Here is a 10075-nt window from a genome sequence, read left to right on the forward strand (position 1 = left end):
TTTTTTAGTTTAATTCTTATCTTGCGATGTCTTGGATCATACTTTGCGAATAAGCGGGGTTATGAAGTACTATGTTTATTGTTCAATTTAACTTCAAAATATTTTGATCAATTAATTTAATGTAATTAAATATTGAATACGATTTATTATTTTAGTACAAAACTCCGTATAAATTGAATTAAAATGAAAAAGTGATAGTAGTAGTGAAGTTAAAAACAAAATAAATATGTTCTAAACTAGTAAATAAGTTAAAAACTAATAGATTAGTCCAAAATAGATAATTAATAGTTAATTAAAAAAAAGGTTAACACAAAAATAAATTATATTAAATATCCTCAGAGCTAATTAACATGCAGATGATGATTTATAGCAAAGAATAAAATACGATATGAGCAACTCCTATCCAATTAACGTAAAAATTCCCAACAACAGAACCTACAAAAATGGTAAATAAAAAAAAGATATATAGTATTATCTTAGTTTATTTTTTAAAAAGAAGTGTTATAGAAAATATGATATGAATTTGACAAACATTCTAATGATTATTTTTTTCACTTCAATTTTTCATTATAGTAACAATTTTTTGTTATGAAAAATAATTTTATAGTTCTTAATTGGACTGGTGTTCCTGTGGATTTGCTATGAGGATATTTAATATTATTTATTTAGTTTTACAATAAATTATTTATTTGCACAACATCTTATTTGTTTATTTTTAACTTATTTATTAGTTTTGAACTGATTTATTTGTTTTTAACTTCACTACTACTAATGCTATTTTATTTTTAATTTCTTTCTACAGTTTTATATATTCATAGTAGAATTCTTTTTTTGTGTGTGATTACTCTTGGTGCTAACATTGGATAAGACTATAAGGATATAAATTTATGTTAAACTTAATAAGTATATAAGAATTAAATATTTGAGGCGTATCACTGGAAAATAAAAATACGGGACATATAACAGTTGAATGAATAGATAGGATAACATAAATAGATGTAAGAATAAAACAGTGAAAAAAGTAGATAAATTGACAAATAAACGAAAAATAAAAAAATGTTTTGTAACTTAGTTATTAAAAAATTGTATTGTGTTATTTAGTAATTAAGTGGGGGGGAATCGTATCTTTGTTAATTACTTTACGTTATATTATATCTAAATAATTGATAAGCATGCTATGCATTTTAGCAATCTAATCTTTTTAGGTAGCATTGCTGGTTGATTAAAGCATTTCTTTTTTCTTATTTAAAAAAATAAATATATGGATTTATTGTTTACCTGCCAAGTTTTTATACGTATCATTATTTATAAGGATATAATGTTAATTATCCGATTGACCAATCCAATCCAAGGGACCGCCCACATCACCAAGTTACCCAATCTACATCCAAGTTGGTCAACTAATTTTATAAACAATCATTTCGGCCACCTTTCACTACGGTTATTTAAGCAGTGCCTTGAGCAATGCTATGTCATGTCGTTATCATATTTTATAAGTTGTGTACACACATTAGCTTTTAAGGTTACTGTCTGTAACCTAAACCTTTAAATCATTGAAAGATAATATGTGCTTATGTATAAAAAAATGCACGAAAATTAAGATAGTGGATAGTTTCTTTTATCGGAGAATTTCCTCTTTCGATGTTGGCATGGAAGGACGAAATCTCGGATATATATACTTTTTGTCACAGGAATGATTTCAGAAATTGTATATTTCTGTCTTACGGCTATTTTTTTCCTTTTTCTTTTAGATTCGTCTGTAATTTTCCAATTTTTATTCCTACAAGTTGCGTTAACTATAACCTTCAAGGATAAATGTATACGGAAGGACTTGATTGTCTAACCACTGGTGTGACACATAAATAAAATTTATACCAAAGATTCAAATACTCTCCTTGTAAACACATAAACCACAAAGTTATTGAAAAATAATAAGCATTGACAATGCCACTTGTGAATTTATGATAAAAACCTGATACGATACAAAATCAAACATGATATTATCAGTTCATAGAAGATATCTTTCTGTTGCCCGCTGCAGAGAGATCAAATAAAGAAAATATTTTATTTAATATTTGTTCGTGTCCGTTAAAAATAGGAGTCTTCGAGACAGAAGTTAAAAAAATTGGTGTGTTACAAAAAGGTTTCGTTCCACAAGTTTTGTATAGATTGGTGGACTCGTGTTAAATTTTACGTTATTTTTGTGATTTTCAAAAAATAAAAACCTATAGACAAGGGTAGGCAAAAATTATGAACATATAATTCTATTTTTCTATGGTTATAAAACTTCGTATTTCAGGGTTCTTTGAGGTGGAAACAATGAATATAAATTTCGTTCCTTCCAATAATACAATAGTTTAACTAAAGATAACAAAGTTATAAGAAAATAAGGAAAATTCGGTCGGTTGCAGCTTTTGCCTTTTGATTCGGTATGTCTATGTTTCGTTTTTTCACTTTTAGTTATAAATAAAAATCATAAATATTTCTTGATCTGCTCGTTTCTTCTTTCCAATTGAGGCGTTGGATTCCAAAACCAGTCAAGTCCATTTTGAATTTTTTATTTATTTAAAAAAATGAAAATGGAGTTTTGCTTGTGTTGGAATTCAACTTCTAATTGGTTATATTTGTGGTAAATATGTTGCAAAAAATGTATCAAATCCTTCGGTAACTGTTGAATGAAATAGTATCATCATTTATGTTACAACTATATGAGATGTATTAATTTTATGGTATGAAAATAAAATATTCAAAAACAAATCTAAAGGTACAGAAAACCGGATTAATCGGGGTCTCCTAATTAACAGGCAGTAAAAAAAAAACTAAATGCCAAATTAAAGTGTTAATAAAACAATAGGTTCACTAAAACGAAAAAAAATAATAAAAAATAAAATAAAAGACTTTGTAGCTATTAAAAAATAAATAAATTAAAGATGTTTTGTTGCCTTAAATGAAATCATAATCTAAAAATTATAATTGCATTGTGTACTGTATTTTGAGTTATACTTTATAAATATTTATAATTAAATAAAATTTGTAATTTTTATCTTTTGTTTTACTAAACGCTTACCGCTTAACCAACCACACAGAGATGTCACGTTCGCGACTAGGATGGATAATATATATGGTTCTACTGTATTTACGTATGTTCGATTCTCGCTTAAGAAGGATTACTCTAACTTCCTTAGCTGGTACACTGAGTAATGGTTACTTTTAGAGCAGGGGTTGAAGGGGTGGGAGGGGGGCAGTTCTAATAAAGAAGAAAACGAAGTGATCACGTGCCAATCCTGTCTTAATGAACTCCGACTCAATTTTTATTAATGAACCTTTAAACTGAATAGACAGTTTTTAAATATGTTATTTAAAAAATAAAGAATTTTTTTTAATGTACAAGTTTTTCATAAATTTTGTAATCCATAAAGGTAAATTAATTACTAAACTTTAGTAAAATAATTACAAATAATCCTTAATTCTCTTCTTTTTCATATTTGTTACTCTGGGGTAGAATTAATTTTATATAATATAAAAGATTTATTTTATGTTTAAATCATTAAATATCAAGCCCTTTATATATATAAATATTTTAATATTTTATTGACACTTTTCAAACATTTTTGTATTCAACCCTTCTCGTTATATAAGAACTTTTATTTTAATTAACTAATTCTGGATTATTAATAAACTTTAATAAGCTTGTAAAAGTTTATCTAAAATTAATTTCTTCTCTGTGGTCATTTATGCTCATTTTGAAGCTGTTTTTTAAAATATCTAATTTAAAAGTTTAATATTAAAAAAAAAAAAACATTTTAAATATATATTATTTTTTTACATTATTATGAAATATCATTTGTAAAGCTATCTAAGCTTCGTTTCATTAATTCATAATAATAATAAATAATAAAAAAAAAAAAAGGTCCTCTTTTTTAAAAGTTGAGATATTTTAGTTATTTTTGATAAATATCATGTCTAATGTATTACATTAGTAACAGAAATTGAAATATTCTAACGTTCCCCTGCCTATTTGAAAAAAATTATTTCATAATTATTTTTGACTATAATTTATAATTATACCCATACTTTTAATTAATTTTTTTCTTTTAGACATATGTCAAGTCTGTGATTTGTTTCAACCAACTACACCTGTGTGAACACAGATTGCTTCATAAATGGTATCAAGGTATGAATATTCAATATCATCATTTAATTTTATACTTAGTTGTCCCTTTTATATCATTTGGATCTTTCTGTTGACGGAACGAATTCCAATTCCTTTAAGAGATTTTAGAAAAGTTTATTTGACAATAGTTTTCATTGCCAAAAATTTGTTGAGCAACAACATTCACTTACCTCTCTATTTTGAGATGAAATTAAACCTTGTACGTTTCAAATTCATGATATTGTGCTAAATGTAAAAAGTTTTAATATGCTAAATATTATAATTATCGGATTGGGAGCAGCTTAATTTTATGGCAATGCTACTTAAGCACGGAGTGGCTCCTAGCGGATTTTCTGGTAAACTTTGTAACCTTTCTTTCCAAGACCTTCCAGATTTTCATAATTTTTATCCATTTCTTTATTAGATATTTAAAAACGTCAACGACAGAAACCAAACATGTACTATAACCAAACCCCATATATATATAGAGAAAAATATTATTTAAAATGTTGTGCTATCCCCAACTTTATTGGGTTTCTAAATACTTATACCTATTCAGACAATTTGTTTTTAATTCTTATAAAATATAGGCATAGTACAGTAAATTTTCAATATATGACAGTAATTCATGATTTTTCTGTTTTATCATATTTGTTAATTTTTTTTTCTTTTTTATATTATTTTTTTAAAAATGTTTTTTCCCCATATTGTCTCCCTTAACCCAATACATTTTTTCTTTCTTTTTCCCCTCTTTAACAAACATAGATAAAAATTTAAATAAGAATAAAAAAATTATATAAAATTACAATATATACATATAAAAATCGTATTTTCAAGTACTGTTCAATTAAAATAATAAAAAAAAAAACTTTTATACATTTGAATTTTTAGTTAAGTCTTAAAACATGATTTCAGTTACGTAGATTTTGGCGCTAGGCTGTACACATTCACAAAAATAGACCATTTTTCGAAACCTGTTATCTAGACTCAAGGAACTAAAATATATCTTCAACTTTTAAACATTTAGTCAATGTTGAATTGTTACAGAACTAATATTGGAAATACAAACATGGGCTAAAAAAAAAAACCTCCAGGTTCATTTATGTCCATTGTTTTATACAATTTGCACTAATTTTAAAATTAAATGCATATGTGACGATTATGTCTTTGATATTCGAAATCATTTCGATATATATATGTCCGTATAAAATGCAGTTGCTTTGAACGCAAGGTCAACTATAGCGTAGTACCCCCGGAACCCCATGACAAGGGGTTGAACTGAATAGGTACCGGCAGATGGTCAGCCTGGCTCAATAAATGCCAACACAAATGATTAGCATGTGAAGGTGCTCTTGTTGTCAATAAGAGTAGATCTGATCGTTGGAAATTGTAACGTTGTCATACATCGAACAATAGTCGTTATAAGTAAACTTTTTGAAGATAAGGCTGGCTTCTACGGATAGTACAAGAGCCCAAGAGGACAAAAAAGGCAGTTATCTCACCTCAATTTTTCATTACTTTAATGAAAACTATGTATAATTAATAGTCAAAATTGATGAGTCTGCCAAGTATAGGTAAGGGGAATAAAAAATGGCGCCTGCTTCAAAGCGATTAAAAAAACTAATTTTTCATTCGGAGCTCTATATCTTAAAAATTAGGAACAACACAAGATAACCTAAAAGAGCGTCATTTAAAGAAAAATAAATTTGCTAAAATATGAGCCCTAATAGAGTTATTTACGTTAAATATTTTTCGAGATATAGCTTTTTAAAAAGCAACGTTTCTTAAAAATGTCACAACAAACTTCATGATAGACATTTCATACTTTAATACAAGAGCCCAAGAGGAGAAAAAAGGCAGTTATCTCATCCCAATTTTTGATTACTTAAATAAAACCTATTTATAATTACTAGTCAAAAAGGGGGATTAAAAAATGGTGACAGTTTCAAAATGTTAAAAATAATTAATTTTTCATTCGGGGCTCTATATCTTTAAAACTACCTACAACAATAAAAAAATGTAAGAGAACATCATTTAAAGTAGAGTAAATCTGCTAAAATGTAAGTCCTAATAGAGCTATTTACGTTCAATAGTTCTCGAGATATAGCTTTTTAAAAAGTAACATTTAATAAAATTGTTGTACAGAACGTACTGAAAAATCAGTAGTTTGTGAATTTATTTTTAAAAATTTATATCTCAAAAACCATTTGACGTACAGATGTTTATTAGCACTCAAATTAAAGCTAGTTTAATTAGCTATAAAGTAGTTTATGATGTTTATCTTCGTAGGAGTAACAATTTACCTGAAATTCGCTAAAATAAATTGATTTATAGTTGATCGGACAAATTTTCATTTGCCAAATTTATTTTCATATGTGAATATCATAAAAACTACTACCCCTACGAAGATAAGTGTCAAAAACTACTTTATAGTAAGTTAAATTTCCTTTATTTTGAGTGTTGGCAGACATATGTGCGTCTTATGGATCTAGAGATATATTTCTTTCAAAAATCCAACATTTTATACGAACAACTAGAAATTAACATTTTGTGAGTTTATTTTGGCAAATATCATAAAAACGACTACTCCTACAAAGATAAAGATAATTAACTATTTTGTAGTAAATTTAACTAGCTTTAATTTGAGCGCTGGCAGACATCTGTACATCCAATGGTTTCTGAAATGATGTTTTTCATAAATCAAACTTATTGTCCGAACAACTATAAATCAATTTATTTTAGCAAATATCATGAAAACTACTATTCCTACGAAGCTAAAGGTCATAAACCTCTTTATAGTCCATTAAACTAGCTTTAATTTGAGTGCTAATAAACATCTGTACGTCACATAGCTGCTGAGATATAGATTTCTCAGAATAGATTAACTAACTACTATTCTTTCAGTAGATTTTAAAGAAATTTATTATGCTAATATTTCAGCAAATTTACTCTTCTTTAAATAATGTTCTATTAGATTTTCCAGTGTTGTTGGTAGTTTTTAAGATATAGAGCTCCGAATGAAAAATCATTGTTTTTTAAGGTTTTGAAACAGCTGCCATTTTTTAATCCCCCCACCTATACTTGGCAGACTCATCAATTTTGACTAGTAATTATACCTAGTTTTCATTTAAGTAATCAAAAATTGGGGTGAGATAACTGCCTTTTTTTCTTCCCGGCTCTTGTACTAGGTGGGTCCTCGCCGATTCTCGCTTATAGCTAATATTACAACGTGGCTCGAAGTAAGTAAATTTTTTCAAAGACAGTTCGCAACTAGTAAATGCTTTCTGGATCAGATAAGGGACGCTTTAATCATGAGATATTGGGGTTGGGACAGGAGTGGAATAATTATTACTAGCCATTATTTTCAATCTTTCCTTTCGTCATTAAATGTGATTATTTTTTCAAAACCTAAGTTACTTATATTTTTGAGCTACTTATACTTATATTTTTGAGAATATAGGTATTGATAAACATTGTGACCTAGATGTTGTAGAGAATTGGTGACAGTGTCCTAGCGCCTACAATTTTAGTTATATCTGAACGGATTACAAAATAAAATAAGATATTTTTAAACCACCAAACAAGGAAGTTATTAAAGTCAAATAATCATCCAATGTTAACCAAAATTAACTATTATCACACTTTATTTTCCGATCAGCTGTGAACCTCTACTCATTAAAAAAACTAATTAAAAAAACAAAATAGATTGGTCATGAGATAGTTTTATGCGTAGTGAATAATTGTTATATTTAACTTTTAAATTAAATAGGCACTCTATAACTATAAAATTCTTGAATAATATTTTGTTTCTCAATACTGTAGTTAGTAATAATTTGGTACTTTTGTTCAATAACCCACAGCCTGTTTTATTGAAGTATAGAAATTATTTAACGATTGAGATTATCCAGTTTTTTTGCTGTATATTATATTATTGCATATGTGTTTACCGAATACTGAATCTTCATGCTATATTTTATTTAATATTTATTAATAAATTTCGATGGAAATGGTAGTTTATTTATATTCCACTGTAGTTGGTTAAGAATTGTCAAAATTATAAAATGTAGTTGTATTAAAAAAAATATAGAATTGTTCATATTCATCACCCTAATTTATAAATTTATATTCTTTATAAAATATGCAAAATTTAATTACCGTCTTGAAAACACTTCCCATAATTATTAAATAACTGTAATTATAAAATTTGTATTAAATATTTTTTTCATAAATTGTTTGAAATCATTTGAAAGCTCTAAACCTTTCACTAGCAATGTCTCTACATTTTTGACTTTCATGGCTAAAAAAATCTTTACATTCTTACTATTTTGTTTACTCACTTTTTGTTATGAGGGTCTGTGAATTCACTCCCCGACGAAATCACTGAGGGATAATTCCGTTGAGTAACCGGATCTCCAGTGTTATACCACAAAAACCGTTGGTATGATTAGATTTTTTAAAATGCTGTATAGAATCAGTTTTCATTATAATTGTTGTCAGAAGCTAGATGTGCCCCGTTTTTTTTGTTTTTTTTAATTAAAATCTATATTGCACATGTCTGTTCCCTACAGATGAGTTAAGGGCCAATTAAATAACGAAATTTATCTTGACAAAGGACCCATCACCAAATGAATAAAATAAAACTACTGAATTGATAGAAAGCATTTTTAGTTTCATGGCTGTTTTTATCACCGAAGAAAAAAAAAATCGTTTTTTTAATCCACTTCTTTTCAGGAAAAACATTGAGAACTGATAACATCAAACGACAGATCCATCATCATAAGTAAATAAAATGTCAATACAGATAGGAATAACCTGTTATTAAGGGGATATCCCCCTAAAAATAAATAACTTATAAAATGTTGTTCAGTTTCAAACAAGTCTAAAAATACATCACAAATAAATCAACATTTATTTTTCTACATTTCTCCATCGTACTAGCCATCTTCAGATTTTTTCATTATCTCATTCAAATTAGAGTACCTTTAACCAGTCTTATATCAAAACTACATTACAAATTACTATATTGTACAAACAATATATTACAATTAAAAGTTGAAATTAAAGACTATTAAATTAATAAAATTTCATTTTGTAAAGATCAAATCTAAAAACTTTTATTTTTTCCTTAATTATTAGTGTAATTTTGTCAGTTTCAACTTTTACTTTTTTTTTTTTAATTTTATTATATTGTGTGTATATAAAAAAAAAGTGAAGTAAGCATAGTTTTAATTTTTTTATCAAACTAAATATAAAAGACCTGAAGATAGCTTGCGTAGATTCGAAACGTAGCAAAAACAATAATAAATATATGAAATAAATTTTAACCTAAATATGTAGCATTTTTTTTTAATCCTATAATTTATTTTTTTTTAAATATCACATAATTTCAAACTTGTTAAAAAGTTTATGTAGTTCAACGGGTATAAGTTATCATGACAATGATTACAGAAATATGCCTCTACGAGTTTTTTGTTATATGGTTACAACTCTTCCTATGGGTCGTAGCGTTGTTACAAAGCCTTCCCCCATAAAAGGCATATCTAACGCAAAAATAATTTTCGCATCGATTTCTATGTATTAGTGTGGATGAATTTCAGTAAAATAGTTTTTAAAAATAAAATTACAATGCTTTTTAATATGTAAAAAAAAAACAACTAAAATAAGTAATCTTTATTATCTATTTTGAAGCCTACTGGTTTAATGTAATGAGTAGAGGAACAATTTTATTTCGTTATTTTTTCAGGCGGTTGTGGCAATTCAGTTATTCCTGTATTAAAAAATATTAAAGATTTTTGTTTGCTTTCATCTTCTTCTTTTTTTTTTTTTTTTTTTTTTGTATTTGTGTAGTTCCTTTACTATTTTACTTATTTTGTTATTTTATATATAAATACAAATTCACATACACACACATATTTATTTATA

At 26.6% G+C, this 10075-nt stretch overlaps 1 protein-coding gene across 1 annotated transcript in view; it reads left to right on the top strand.

The window, feature by feature from the left end:
- The window catches only part of LOC106679082 (semaphorin-1A), a gene marked incomplete in the record, with an annotated part of 426223 nt that overhangs the window by 117748 nt on the left and 298400 nt on the right, over window positions 1-10075 (top strand). The window contains 1 exon segment of the mRNA XM_067044604.1: window positions 4099-4174.

This window comes from Halyomorpha halys, unplaced genomic scaffold (genome assembly GCF_000696795.3).
Source record: "Halyomorpha halys isolate HHAL.00 unplaced genomic scaffold, Hhal_1.1 Scaffold176.1, whole genome shotgun sequence".
NCBI lineage: Eukaryota > Metazoa > Arthropoda > Insecta > Hemiptera > Pentatomidae > Halyomorpha > Halyomorpha halys.